Genomic DNA, 15,893 nt, shown 5'->3' on the forward strand with positions numbered 1-15,893 from the left:
TGCCTGGAGAATTCCATGGACACAGGAACCTGGCAGGCTAGAGTCCATGGGGTCGCCAAGACTTGCACATGACTGAGCAACACGTTGGCTTAGGGAGGGTGTGCTCAAACTTGAATCACACTGCTGTGAAACAGATCTCCAGGACTTTTTTCCTTTTGCAAATCTGAAGCTTGATATCCATTGAATAACATTTTTCTTTTCTCTCTCTCTCCTGGTAATCACCATCCTACTTTCTGTTTTTATAAATTTGACTGCTTTTAGGTATCTCATATATATATATATATATATATATATATATATATATATATATAATTTGTCTTTTGTGACTGACATTTCATTTAGCGTAATATCTTCAAGATTCATCCTTATTGTAGCATGTGACAGAATTTCCTTCCTTGTAAAGGCTAAATAATATCCCATTGTGTATATATGCTACATTTTCTTTATTCATTCATCCATTGATGAACATTTGGGCTGCTTTCTCCACTTGGTTATTGTGAATAATGCTGCTGTAATCATGGATGTGCAAATATCTATTAGGTGAAAGTGAAAGTATTAGTCCCTCAGTCATGTCTGACTCTTTGTGACCCTATGGACTGTAGCGTGCCAGGCTCCTGTGTCCATGGGAATTCTCGAGGCAAAAATACTGGAGTAGGTTGCCATTCCCTTCTCCAGGGGATCTTCCCAACCCAGGGATCGAACTTGGGTCTCCTGCATTGCAGACAGAATCTTTACTGTCGGTTTCACCATGGAATCCTGCTTTTAATTCTTTTGGATATATACTCAGAAGTGGGATTGCTAGATTGTATTGTATTTCTGTTTTTAATTTTTTGTGAAATTTCTGTATTGTTCTCCACAGCAGTTGCATTGTTTTACAGTCCCATTAGTGCGCAAGTGTTTCAACTTCTTGCATCTTCACCAACACTTTATGAACATTTTATTTTATGTTTTAATAGTAACTGTCCTAAAATGGGTGTGTGGTGATATCTCATTGTGGTTTTGAGCATCTTTTCATTTGTTTATTGGCCATTAGTATATCACCTTTAGAGAAATGTCTATTCTTTTAGACACATGTCCTTTGCCCATTTTAAAATTTGGTTATTTAATTTTTTGTTGTTGAATTTGTAGGACTTCTTTTACATTCTGGATATTAACTCTTTATGCATGCATGCATGGTAAGTTGCTTCAGTCGTGTCCGACTCTTTGTGACCGTATGGACTATAGCCCACCAGGCTCCTCTATCCAAGGGATTCTCCAGGCAAGAATACTAGAGTGGGTTGCCAGGCCCCCCTCCATGGGATCTTCCTGACCCAGGGATCATACCTAGTTCCTGCAGCTCCCGCAGTGCAGGCAAAATCTTTACTGCTAAGACACCATGGAAGCCCAGATTCCTTTTAAGATTTATGATTTCCAAATCTGTTCTCCTTTTCTGTAGATTGTCTTTTCACTCTGTTGCTAGTGCCCTTTTACATGCAAGTTTTTTTTTTTTAAGTTGTATATAGTTCCATTTCTCTATTTTTGATTTTTTTGTCTGTACTTTTGGTATTCTATCCAAGAAATCATTGTCAAACTCAATATTATGTATTTTATGTACATTTTTTTTTTTCTGTCAGCTATCTTATATTTAGGTTTTATTCCATCTTGAGTTAACTTTTCTATGTGGTGTAAGATAATGGTCAAGCTTCATTCCTTTGCATGTTTCCAGTCTCCCCCTCACCACTTGTTGGCTAGCTTTTCCCTATTGAGTGGTCTTGGCATCCTTGTTGAAGAGTATTTGACTATATACACAAGTGTTTATTTCTGGGCTCTCTGTTCTATTCCATTGGTCTATTTGTCTGTCTTTATGCCAACAGTATCCTGTTTTGATTACTGTGCTTTGAAGGCATTTATTCTCACAAGTTTCATATACAGTCTCACAAGGCTTCTAAAACATTGTCTTAGCTGTTTGTAAATTTTCATAAATGGTACTGTGCTATATTTTCTTTCTGTTTTTACTATATTTATTCTAGTCTATAACTGTAAGACCTCACCATGTTGCTGAATTTGTTGTTTCTATATAGGGTATGGCTTTCTCTAGTATGCATCGGCCACAGTTTAATGCTTTCTTTAGAATTAAACAGCTAGTTTATCTCTAATTCCTATTAATGAAGCATCTGGATGATAAGCTTTGTATATGTCCTCGTATAGACATTTTCTTATGCAGTTACCTAAGAATAGGATCATGTTATTGTAGGTCAAATGCATAATTATTTTAAATATATTTACAGATTGCTTAAAAAATTTTTTTTGAAGAATTATATATTTTTAATTGGAGGATGATTGCTTTACCATATTATAATGGTTTCTGCCCTACATCAACATGAATCAGTCGTAGGTATATGTCTCCTCCCTCTTTAACCTCCCTCCCACCTCCCTCCACGTCCCACCCCTCATGGTTGTCACGGAGCACCAATTTGAGCCCCGTGTGTCCTACAGCAAATCATTTTACATTCCCATCAGCAGTGCATGCAAGCTCCCACCCTCTCATATCCTTGATAATACTTGACATTATGTAGGTTTCTGATTATTGCCATTTTGATAGATGCGAAGTGGTATGTCAGTGTTATTTTAATTTCCATTTTTCTGGTTATTACTTAATTTTGAGCATTTTGTAATATGCTTGGACATCTCCTTTTATGAAATGTCTTTACATCCCTTGCTTATAATTTCTATTGGATTTTCTACTATTTTTGTTTGTTTTTCTTGGTTTATTTCACTGTTAACCCATTAGATATTGCAGACATTTTCCTTGGTCTATAATCTAAGTGTTTTACTTGAGTTATAGTGGCCTTTTTCAAATATATAATTTAAATTTCAACCCAGTAAAATCATGTTTTCTTTATCATTTGTGCTTCTTGAAATCTTTTTTCAGACATAGGTCACAATGAGTTCTACTACAATTTCTTTTACTGATTCTGTAAATTTACCTTTTATGTGTAATTCAATAATTCTGAATTTTCTCTGTACATAGTATAAGACATGCACTCAGTTTTATGTTCTTCTTAAAATGTGTCAGCACTCCCAGAATCATTTACATAAAAATGTATTCTATTCCCCTTGCTCTGTTTATTTTTAGCATATCAATTTCCTACACATATTTAGTTTTATTTTTGACCTTTGATTCTATTTCAGTGGCCTACTTATCTGTTCTGCAGTAGCATCTTATTTTAATTTATTTGGATTTCAGTTCTACCAGTATGTGTTAAAATTGGTTATTATTCTTTGGTTTTGCTTTTCAAAGATGTTTTAACTCTTTAGCAATCATTGTTGTTTAAATTAAATATATGCTTCAAATTCCCATAAAATTCCTCTGAGATTCTGAATGGAATTTTATTGAATTTAATTTGTGGAGGATTGATTTTTTATAATGTTTATTAATCTCATATATAAACATGCATATATCTCTATTAATTAATGCCATATAAATAATTTATTTTAATTTATTTTCAATTTATTTATGTTAATTTTTTTGTTGTTGTTAATTTTTTGTAATGATCATATGGGGCTTCCCCGGTGGCTCAGTGGTAGGTAAAAGAATCTGCCTGATGGAGACACACTTGCAAGAGATGTAGTTCGATCCCTGGGTTGGGAAGATCCTATGGAGAAGGAAATGGCAACTCACTCCAGTATTTTTGCCTGGAGAATCTCATGAACAGAGGAGCCTGGAGGGCTACAGTCCATAGGGTCGCAAAGAATCAGACACAGGTGAGCAACTAAATACACACAATGACCTTATGCATTCTTTGATTAAATAATTTTTAGATTCTTTACAAAATTTTTGCTGTAAGAATAGACTACTATTTGTTTTGCTTATGTTTTCTATGTGTGTTGCAGGCATAAAGAATTCTATTGATTTGCATGAGGTAGCCAGCTTATTGAATGCTCTTGTCAGTTCTAATAGCTCTTCTGGTGATTCCATTGGGTATTCTATTTATATGATATCATTCTCTGAAAACAGTGACAGTTTTACAGTTTCTTTTCCAGCCTTCAGAGTACCCATGCAGTTTTTTCTCTCATAGGATTATCTGTACTGGGTTTGCCGCTTACCAGATGTATTGGTTAGGGTATAATCAGAAGGCAGAAACCGCAAAGTAATTTAAGAAAAACCACTTATTATAAATAATTATTAATAAGGATTGGAGTAACAGGAGTTTGAACTGGTGAGAAGCAAAACACTTTAGAGAACAGAGGACTTGCAGGCAAAGGAAACAGCTCCTACCCCTGAATCAAGAAGTGTGTGCACCCGTAGTTCGACACCCAAGGACTGTAGTCCACCAGGCTCCTCTGTCCATGGGATTTTCCAGGCAAGAATCCTGGAGTGGGTTGCCATTTCCTACTCTAGGGGATCTTCCTGACCCAGGGATAGAAGCCCCATCTCCTGTGTCTCCTGCATTGACAGCTGGATTTTTTTTTTTTTTTTTTTTTGCCACTAAGCCATCCGGGAAGCTCCAGAAATAAGCAAGGATACCCAAAAGGAAAGAAAAAATATCTGGAAAAAAATTTCTGCCCCAGGACTACGATCCAGAGTATCAAACAGGAGGCAGTCATAACTCACTGGATGGCAGAGATGTTTGCTGAGGCTCAAGGTTATCCAGGAGGGGTCCTGGTAGAAGAAGCCGTCCACAGGGAGGTGCCATGTTGGCAGCTTTACCTGGGAAATCACTGTCTAGGATGCTGAAGGAAACTGCTCAGAAGAGATGCTACATCTCAGAGCACTCTGTGAAGCCTGTTATGGGGAAGTACTGGACTAGCAGCATATTCTGTCCTACAACCACTGAAAAGGGTGCTGGAAACCCTGTTCATGGCAGGTGTCATGCTGGTGACTCTTCACTAACCACCTGCCTCCCACCAAAGGAGAAGCTGGGAGGAGCTGTCCATGGAGATTGCCATGTGCTACTGCTTGGTGGATATTGCTGGAGCCTGTTGCAGAAACCACCCGTCCTGCAGGAGAATTGGTGTGGCAGATGCTGTGTGCCCATGCCGAAGAGCCTAGCTAGAAGAGCACACCAAAACCATGGAGGGTGAGGGACCTCTCCTTCTCCAGGTACCTGCAGCACTTTCTACTGTAAGCATTTAATACAATATATGCTGCAAAGGAGAAATATTTGCAGAGTGTTAAGGATGGCATCATGTCCACCTTAAAGTCAAATGTTGATGGTGTAACCCCAGGTACCTTGGACTTGACTGTGTTGGAAGATAGGGTTTTTAGAGAGGTAATTAAGGTTAAATGAGGTCAGTGTGTGTGTGTGTGTGTGTGTGTGTGTATGTGTGTGTGTGCACACGCATGCACAATCATGCGCGCACACTCAGTCGTGTATGACTCTTTGTGACTCCATAGACTGCAGTCCACCTGGCTCCTCTAGCCATGGGATTTCCCAGGCAAGAATACTGGAGTAGGTTGCCATTTCCTTCTCGCATGGGACTGTTCTAGAATTATAGGGGATAATAGACCTTACTGAATAGCCAGGGAAGGGGAAAAAAAAAAAGTTTTCTGAAACAAAGGAATGATTTAAAGAGGTCACGCCTAAAGAGTGAAAAGATAGAGCAAATAATTTAAAACTCTGAGAAAGAGACCAGCACCAAAACAGGAAACCCTTCAAGCCTCAGCTTGTTTTCAGAAAGTCCCTAATTAAATCATGAAGGTGAAATCCGACAGGTACAGAACAAAATCTGATTTTAATAACTAACAGACTCATAGCTTTTATTTGGTACAACTTTAATACAGGCTCCCCACTGTTTCATATTTTATAATCTTTCTCCTTAAGATAACATGGCAGGGATCGATAAGTTTATTTTAAATCTTATATCTAAAACTAGGTCAAGCAAGGTCTTATGTCCTCAATAAAGTGATTGTTTCCAGCTGAACCTGTGTGTTAGGGCTGAGGCATGAACACATGTAGGAATTTTCACCACCAGAGCGGGAAAACACATAATTTGATATTGAGATTTCTAATGCTAAGCGAACAGAACTGATCTATTTAAAATTAAAAACATGGCTGCTAATTTTTGCTCTCAAGGTACAGACAGTCACATACACACGATTACAAGATTTACTGCTTAATATCCTCTTAACCACGGAAAGTGATTGTGTTTATGTTAGGAAAAAGAAGCCAAGGAGAAAGGCCATTATATTGTGTCTGCAGCTCTCAGTTCTAATATGTGAGTCTCATTTATAAGTAGAGAAGAAAATCAATAATCCTTTTAAGTTGCCTTGGATTCCAAGTGGAAAATGCTTTAACCCAGTGCATTGTGGTGACTTAGAGTCACTCTGAGATATTATGCAATTTGTTTCACCAAGAAGCCCAATAGCTTCAATAGCTTTTAACTGCAGGGTTGGGTCTGTCTTGGCTGGCAAAGATAGGAAGACTCTCTCTGTTTCCTGGAAGTTTAACTCTTATGTTCATCATTTGTTTTTTTATACCATCTTTTTTTTTTTTTTTTTTTTGGAGTGTTGCTATTTATCTCTTCTATACTAATTTTATTTTTATTTATTTGTTGTCTGCACCATGTGGCATGCAGGATCTTAGTTCCTCTACCAAGGATCAAACCTGTGTCCCCTGCAATGCAAGTACAGAGTCTTAATCACTAGTCTGCTATGGGAGTCCCTTTTATCACCTTCTTTGCAGTTAATTTTGCTTTTAGAAAACTTACATGGAAGATTGAAATTGCAGAAACACAGTTCCAGTAGCCCAGGGTTTAAAACCTTCAAGCTTTTATTTGAATTATGTTCACTTAAGGAGCCTGGTGGGCTGCAGTCCATGGGGTTGCGAAGAGTTGGACACGACTGAGCGACTTCGCTTTCACTTTTTACTCTCATGCACTGGAGAAGGAAATGGCAAGCCACCCTAGTATTCTTGCCTGGAGAATCCCAGGGACAGAGCAGCCTGGTAGGCTGCCGTGTTTGGGGTTGCACAGAGTCGGACACGACTGAAGCAACCTAGCAGGAGTAGCAGCAGCAATATTTACTAGGGCTTCCCTGGTGGCTCAGATGGTAAAGAAAGTGCCTGCAATGTGGGAAACTTGGGTTTGATTTCCTTGGTAGAAAAGATCCCCTGGAGAAGGAACTGGCAATCCACTTCAGTATGCCTGCCTGGAGAATTCCACGGACAGAGGAGCCTGGAGGATCACAGGGTCACATAGTGTCTCAGAGAGTCAGACATGACTAAATGACTAATTTATGTGACATGATGAATATTTACTAAGTTCCAGCTATGTATAACATCTTGTGTACTAGGTGGAACAGCTAACAAGAAATGAATGAAACAGTTCCTGTTTTCGTGAAGTTTTAATTAATCAGGGAGAATGAGTTAAAAATAAAAATATCTACAATTTGAAGTCCTATATATAAGTGCCATATGAGAAGAGGAGAAAACACTTTGTCCAAAGTTCAGAGGTACCCTGCCCCACACACAGAAAGGTAAAGGGAAGATGAAGAATTTGGGGGCTTTGCAGAATGGATGGAAATTGAAATGAAGAGGCAGGGGGATTGCCATGAATGGGCAAGTGAATTGTCAAATAGTAAATTGAAGGCAGGATACAAAACAGGCCATTCCCAAGATGGAGCCCAGGCGATAGAAGCAGATGATTTAGCAAGTAGATGGAGATCAGGATGTAAGGTTTTGTTTTGTTTTTAATTTAAGTATATTTAGGGGCTTCCCTGGTGGCTCAGTAGAAAATAATCTGCTTACAATGCAGGGTTGGGAAGATCCTTGGGTTGGGAAGATCCTCTGGAGAAGGAAATGGCAACCCACTCCAGTATTCTTGCCTGGAAAATTCCATGGACAGAGGATACTGGTGGGTTATGTCCATGGGGGTCACAAAGAGTCGGACACAACTTCTCAACTAAATCACAGCCATATAGTTGGTTTAGAATGTACAAATGTACAGCAAAGTGATTTAGTTATATAAATTTTTTTAAAATTTCTTTTAAATTGAGGTACGGTTAATTTATCAGATCATGTTAGTTTCAGATATACAGCACAGATTAAGTTATATATATATATATATATAAAACCAACTATGTGGTTGTGGTTTAGTCACTAAGTATATATATATATATATATATATATTGAATATATATTATGTAATGGATATATTTTTCATATTATTTTTAATTATAGGCTATTACATATGATATTGAATGTATTATAGTTCCCTGTGCTATACAGTCTGTCCTTGTTTGTCTATTTTATATATAGTAGTGTGTATCTGTTGATTCCAGATTCCAGATTTATCCCTCTTTTCCTCTTTCCTTTTTGGTAACTATAAATTTGTTTTCTCTGTCTGTGAGTTTATTTCTCTTTTGTAAATAAGTTTATTTGTATCATTTTTTTTCCCCTTTAGCTTCTACATGTCAGTGATGTCATATATTTGTGTCTGACTTTAACTTGTGAAGAGTTTTTAACATGGCGCTTTCCTGAGAAAATTACTAATGTAATCAAGGCAAAAGGAAGGTTAGTAGTAGAAGATTACTCTGATCAGTAGGTATTGAAAAGAGAGAACAAGGCAAGTAAAGAGGGAAGCCTGGAGTGCTATAGTCCACGGGGGCTCAAAGAGTCAGACACGACTGAGTGACTGAACAACATTTGATTAGACTTCAGATGCTTTGGAAGTGTATTTTAAGGATATTGTATGCTAATTAAACATGTAACTAGTCTCCTGGAAAAAGTTTCTTCATTTGTGCCTCCAAGCAAAGATTCTAATGACATTTTTCTGTGAAATGGATGAGCTTAGTTAGAATAAATAAATAAATGCTAATTATGTGCCAGAGACTGTGCTGGACACTGTAGAGGTATCTTTAATATCCACAGCAATTCTTTAGACAGACGACAATAACTTCATTCTACAGAGTAGGAACTGAGGCACAGAGAGTGGAGATAACTGGCCAAATGTCAGAGAACTGGTAAGTTGCATTTAAGTTTTCAGCTGAATACTGTTGAGATTTCAGTTCTGACTAAAGTTTGGACCCTGTGGGAGAGGGAGAGGGTGGGATGATTTGGGAAAATGGCATCGAAATATGTATAATATCATGTATAAAACGAGTCACCAGTCCAGGTTCGATGCACGATACTGGATGCTTGGGGCTGGTGCACTGGGACAACCCAGAGGGATGGTATGGGGAGGGAGGAGGGTTCAGGATGGAGAACACATGTATACCTGTGGCGGATTCATTTCGATATATGGCAAAACCAATACAATATTGTAAAGTTAAAAAACAAAATAAAATAAAATAAAAAGAACTTAATATAAAAAAATAATGTCTCTACTCATCCAACACTAGGTTTGAATCAATTCCTGTTTTGTCTTTGCTCTACAACTTTTCGCATATTACACGGTATCTTAGTTTCCTGATCAGTATGTTGGGATAATAACTTCAAACTTGCTGTTCTCAAAACTGAAGTAAAATGTCTGTATCAAAATGCTCTGTAAACTTACTTCATAATGGAAGATGAAATTAAGGATTTTATAAAAAGAAGCTATAAAACTTGTTTATATGATAATACTTCCTTGTTTCTAAAGTAAATATTACTATTCACCAATGATTTTTTTTAAAGAAAAACTTTTGGTTCTTGCAACCTTTCTGTAATTCACCTCTCATTCATATTATTGTATTACCCCAGATTTGTAATAATTCCTCCCCCTCATACTGTATGTTGAATACCACACAGTATTTCTATAAAATGTCTAAATATAAACACATGACTGTTCTAAGCATGTGCAGTGAAAGCACACTCAAAGAGTTTATTTAATATAAGATGTTATATATAACTTACTTTCTTCTCCCTTGGTGAAAAACTACGTGACACTGAATTGATTTTCCTTCCCATTTATTTGGTTCCACAGGCTTTGACAAATAAGATAGATGAGGGTGGTAAGGGTGAGTGTTTCCAGGTGGTTTTGCTGGAAAATTAGATGCACACTATGGAACAATATATTAAATTTATGTGTTTGTGCTTAATTAAATGTATACATGTCAATAAAGATGTATATTTAAAATGTGTTTATAAAAAAGAATGGACTTCCCTCATGGCTCATCTGGTAAGGAGTCTGTCTGCCTGAAATGCCGGAGAGTTGGGTTTGATCCCAAGGTTGGGACCATCCCCTGGAGAAAGCAACAGCAATCCACTATGGTATCCTTGCCTGGGAAATCCCATGGACAGAGGAGCCTGGCAGGCTACAGTTCATGCGGTCACAAAGAGTGGGACATGACTGAGCAACTTCTCTTCTTCTTCTATAAAAAAGAATAAAATAAATAACAAAACAAAATTTATGTGAGTTAAACGTACATGTTTACCAAAAACATACATTTTGAGAGAACACCTACAAATAAAATTATGTTAAACCCATTAGACTGTTTGCCTGTGGTGGGAGGGAAGGAATGGGCTATGAGAACATAATGGAATGATAAATGAAGCCGGCTTGGGTTTACATGGTCAGTGATGATAAAGTATCATGAAATGAGGGCAATCAGTAGTCAACCGTCTGCACCTAACTAGAAGAAAGAGTTTCTGATGAACTTTTAAACAGGTAGAGATCCAAGCTCAAATCAACAAAATTATTGTACATCAAAAGGTGACAAGTATTCAGAAAGATAGAGTTTGATGACAGGTTTAAATAAGAAAGAGCAGCATGGAGAGTTAAGGATGTAAAGCTGTTTCTTGATCAGTCAGTCAGTTCAGTCGCTCACTCGTGTCTGACTCTTTGTGACCCCATGAACTGCAGCACTCCAGGCCTCCCTGTCCATCACCAATTCCCACAGTTTACTCAAACTCATGTCCATTGAGTCAGTGATGCCATCCAACCATCTCATCCTCCATCGTCCCCTTCTCCTCCCGCCTTCAATCTTTCCCAGCATCAGGGTTTTTTCCAATGAGTCAGTTCTTTGCATCAGGTGACCAAAGTATTGGAGTTTCAGCTTCAATATCAGTCCTTCCAATGAACACCCAGGACTGATCTCCTTTAGGATGGACTGGTTGGATCTCCTTGCAGTCCAAGGGACTCTCAAGAGTCTTCTCCAACACCACAGTTCAAAAGCATCAATTCTTCAGCGCTCAGCCTTCTTTATAGTCCAACTCTCACATCCATACATGACTACTGGAAAAACCATAGCTTTGATTAGATGGAGTGTTGTTGGCAAAGTAATGTCTCTGCTTTTTAATATGCTGTCTAGGTTGGTCATATGTGAGATGAGTGCAATTGTGCAGTAGTTTGAGCATTCTTTGGCATTGCCCTTCTTTGGGATTGGAATGAAAACTGATCTTTTCCAGTCCTGTGGCCACTGCTGAGTTTTCAAATTTGCTGACATATTGAGTGCAGCACTAAAAAGCATCATCTTTTAGGATGTGAAGTCTCCTCAGAACCTTACAAGGTTTTTAATTCTCTATTCTAATTCTTAAGGATAACTCTACTCCTTGGAAGGCTCAGGAAGTGAACAATAATCTTTGGAATCAAGAACTGTTGCATTTAGTCTCTATCACTCATAGTTCTGAAGACCAGAGCATCACATTCAGTTTTTTTAAACAAATAAAAAGAACAAATAAAACACTGTGTCCAGCACAAGGGTAGGTTCATGATAAAGTGAAAATGGAAAGTGAAAGTAAAGTTGCTCAGTTGTGTCTGACTCTTTGTGACCCCATGGGCTGTAGCCCGCCAGGCTCCTCTGTCCATGGGGATTCTCCAGGCAAGAATACTAGAGTAGGTTGCCATTTCCTTTTCCAGGGGATCTTCCCGACTCAGGGGTCAAACCCGGATCTCCCACATTGCAGGCAGATTCTTTATCCTCTGAGCCACCAGGGAAGCCAGGCTCATGATAAGCAGACTAGCAGTCATACTTCCTGTATGCTTTGTCTTTCTCTGATGTTACCACTCATGCCTTTAGTCAACCAACATCACTTGAGAAACTACTATGGTTTGTGCACTGAAAATTACAAAATGGAGACAACATACACATGCTTTCAAAGTGATGGTAGTCTGATGGAAAAAACAGAGTTAAATAAAAAAACTCTACAATAGATTGAGAAATGCAAAGATGAATATAGTGGATAGTAGAGGGACAGACAGGACAAAGCTCAGAATTGTATAACCTGTTGTTTTGGAAGAGAAAGTAACTTGAGTGTTGTCATGTAGAGTTGCTATACTCAGTTGCTCACTTGTGTCTGACTCTTTTCGACCCCATGAGCTGTAGCCTGGCAGGCTCCTCCCTCTTTGGGATTCTCTAGGCAAGAATACTAGAGTGGGTTGCCATTTTATTCTCTGGGAAAGGAAGGGTTAGTAATTAGGATGCAAATATTTGGAAGAATCCTTCTGTGTGAAGAAAATTGCTAAACAGCTGATGGCCATTCTAAGCATTAGAACTGATAAACAAACATTGCAGTTGGTTCTCCATGGTAAAATTTTACTTTCTAACACATTAACTTGTTATCCATTTTCCCATCACATTTCTTTTCTATGCTACTTATTTCATTTTGCTTTGCCATGAAACTCAGTTGGCTAATGTGAAGCTAATCTTATTTTCCATAAGGTTAAGAAAACTTTTTTTAGAACATTGTTTTAGAAACGTCCCTGGGAATGTTTCTTCTGAACTCTGATTTAATCCATATATATTTACTCAGTGTTTATATTTCATGCTTCTTTTTCCTGAGTGAATATTATTTTAAATCCATACTCAGATTCTTGTGTGTATACATATATTTGTATATACACAGAATACACATCTTTTTCCTTAAAAAGAGAAAACTAGAAAGGTTATGTTTGGACAGGACTCGTTAATATAAACCCAATGCCCAATACATGATAGTGATGTCGAAAATGTTTTTCCTTTACAAATTCTACTAAAATGGCAAGACTTTCCTGGAACAACACTTAGTGTTTGTTTTTAAAACAAACCCCTGGGTTTACTTTGTAAAAACTCATGAATGTTTTTTTATTCATCCCATATCCTTTTCAGTGTTGCTCCATGCCAAAGGAAATATGATTAAGGCAACTCAGGAAGAGTCTTGGTATGCAATAAGACACAATGGACATATCTCATGGGGGGACTCAAAAAAAGAGAATGGGAAAATCTGTAGGGATACTCTTGGATGATGGGGCAAGTTATAACTCAATCTCTCTTCAAACAATAACTCAAGATTTAAAATACTTTCCCCTTCAGACTGATAGCAATATCTTAAACTTACCTCCAAAGCTTCTGTCAAAAACAAAATAAAAACAGCAACAAAAATTAAGTCCTAAAAAGTTTATAAGACCCAGTGGCATTACCAAAGATGGGACAGACAAAACACTGGAAAATAGGTCTATTTCCTGTGTGTTCACTTTTGTGGCTCAAATGGTTTAAAATGTAGTTTAAGGATTTCTCTCTCCTTGTCTTAATTATTGACAGAGTTTGAAATAAAATATGTTTATGATGAAACCAATGAGAATGGATTTCTATTGAAACCTGCTCCCTATCCGCTCCCCAGACTTCTAACTGCATCAGGATTTTGAACCTGCTTCTGTGGCAATGGCCTGATATATTCTGCAGTTACACGTAGATGAGGGTAGGAAAGGAGAGTGTGGCCAAGAATGGGTATTTAGATTCAAGTTTTAAGGAGCACCAAAGACATGGACTAAATATCTTCTCCAAAATATGTTAAAACCATTTAAGTCACATAGGTCTCATTTTCGACCTTCTGTTTGGAAACCTAGCAACTAATTGTTCTGAATTTCTTCGTGTGTCTAATGTGAATACACAAAGAATGCAAACCGAGTTGCATTATACAAGTGGCTATTTCAGCAGCTCAGTTGATGTGAACCAGGCAATTTTAATAACGAATGAAATTCAATAAAAAACTCAACTAATAGCAATGGGCTTCCCTTATAGCTCAGTTGATAAAGAATCTGCCTGCAATGCAGGAGACCTGGGTTTGATTCCTGGGTCTGGAAAATTCACTGGAAAAGGGATAGGCTACCCACTACAGTATTCTCTGGCTTCCCTTGTGGCTCAGCTGGTAAAGAATCCGCCTGCAATGTGGGAGACTTGGGTTCAATCCCTGGGTTGGGAAGATCCCCTGGAGAAGGGAAAGGCTACCCACTCCAGTATTCTGGCCTGGAGAATTCAAATTAAGACAGGACTGAGCCACTTTCACTTTCACTTTCAATAGAAAGGTAAAAAAAGATTAGATTGAAAAGTCCTTATTGCAGTTTAAATGTGACCTTGCCTCTTGAAATCAGATTTGTGAGAGAAGGTAGGCTTTCTTTGCAGTTTTTTTTTTTTTTTTACTTTACAAGAAAATAAGTATTAACAATGTTGACTAACTCAGGGAAAGGGCATATCGCTCTATGTGTATGTATATTTGTTTTAGGCAACCTGTAAAGTTTACACTTTCTCTGGAATGTCTGGGTGGCCTAGTAAGTTTTCAAAGTTTACTTTGGCTTTATATGTGTCTTTTTGTATGTGCAGAGGTTCAACTTTAGTCATGGTTCTTGATCATAAAAACCTCATCAACATTGGGTTCAGCTTCAGCATTTGTGATACCACCATATAGCGAATGCCTGATACGGTGTCATTTTTTGTATCTAGTTAAGTTATTATCAATAGTTATTTGCTTACAAAGGTTATCATCACATTCAATCAATTTCAGGATCACAGACAAGCATATCATTTGAATTTATTTTCAGGAATGAAAACACATTACAAATGAATAAAACATTCTATATGTAGTTTGGGGTGGAAAATCACCTGAAATATTTTCTATGTTGAAAATCCATTCATCTGTTGAAATGTATAGATATCATTTCAGAGTGAAAATACTTTACTAATTAAAAATGATAAAATTTTTGTATTAAGAAGTGATGAATAACTTCAAGTAATTAAAGAAAATAACATCTGTATCATTAAGCTACTTTAAAAAATGTTTTAATTCTATTTACCTATAGTTAAGACACCAATTGCCTTTTAAGGAAACGTCCTACTTGTTAACTTTTTACATCTTGTAAAAATGAACTCTAAGCAGAATGTACAAACAAAACATATTTGGTTCTTACTAATTAAACCTCAAAACAATAGATTCTAAGAAAGTGTTTTAAGAAAATAATTCCCTCTAGACCTCAATCTGTGGAAGATAAATATCTAAACAAGTATTTGTCAAAATTATTGCTTATAAACCATACAGCATTTTTAGCAGTGGACATAAAAAACTTGAGATTCACCTATGCTATGTATCTTAGCTACGAAGTTTCCAAAAAGAAAGAAAGAAGGTCTTCCAAAATTATATTCTGCTTTGCACAAATCATTAGTAATATTATTGAAATTGTTATATTTACACCTTATATATGGGACGTAGAGAAAGAATTTGCTTTTCTTTAAAAAAAATTCAACAACAGAGTGAAATAATGACTAATATCATGCTTCGCCCTTGTTCATTGCTTAGGGATATCTGGGTCTTAAAAAGTTTATATTACAATGAGAATAACTGTAAATATATTTCCAGAATGAAAAACTTTATAGGAAGTATCATGAATTTGTTACTGACAATGTAATAAGCATGTAGATTGTGTGTTTGTGTTTATATTGCATTTATTTCTGTAATTCATTTTGAGTTTGTGTTTGTATATGATATGAGATAAGGATCCAATATAATTCTTTTGCATGTGGCTATCCAGTTATCCCAGCATTAATAATTGAACATATTCTATCCTCAATAAATTGTTGCAACACCCATGTAAAACATCTGTTGACAATAAGTGTGAACAGTTAAATCTAACAAAATAGAATTATTTCTTTACTTTCAGTCCTACACCTATTACATATATAGGTATGTATATGTACACATGTATATATATGTCTAGCTTTTTATGTCAGTACCACACTGTCTTGC

Source organism: Bos taurus, chromosome 1, assembly GCF_002263795.3.
Source record: "Bos taurus isolate L1 Dominette 01449 registration number 42190680 breed Hereford chromosome 1, ARS-UCD2.0, whole genome shotgun sequence".
Lineage (NCBI taxonomy): Eukaryota > Metazoa > Chordata > Mammalia > Artiodactyla > Bovidae > Bos > Bos taurus.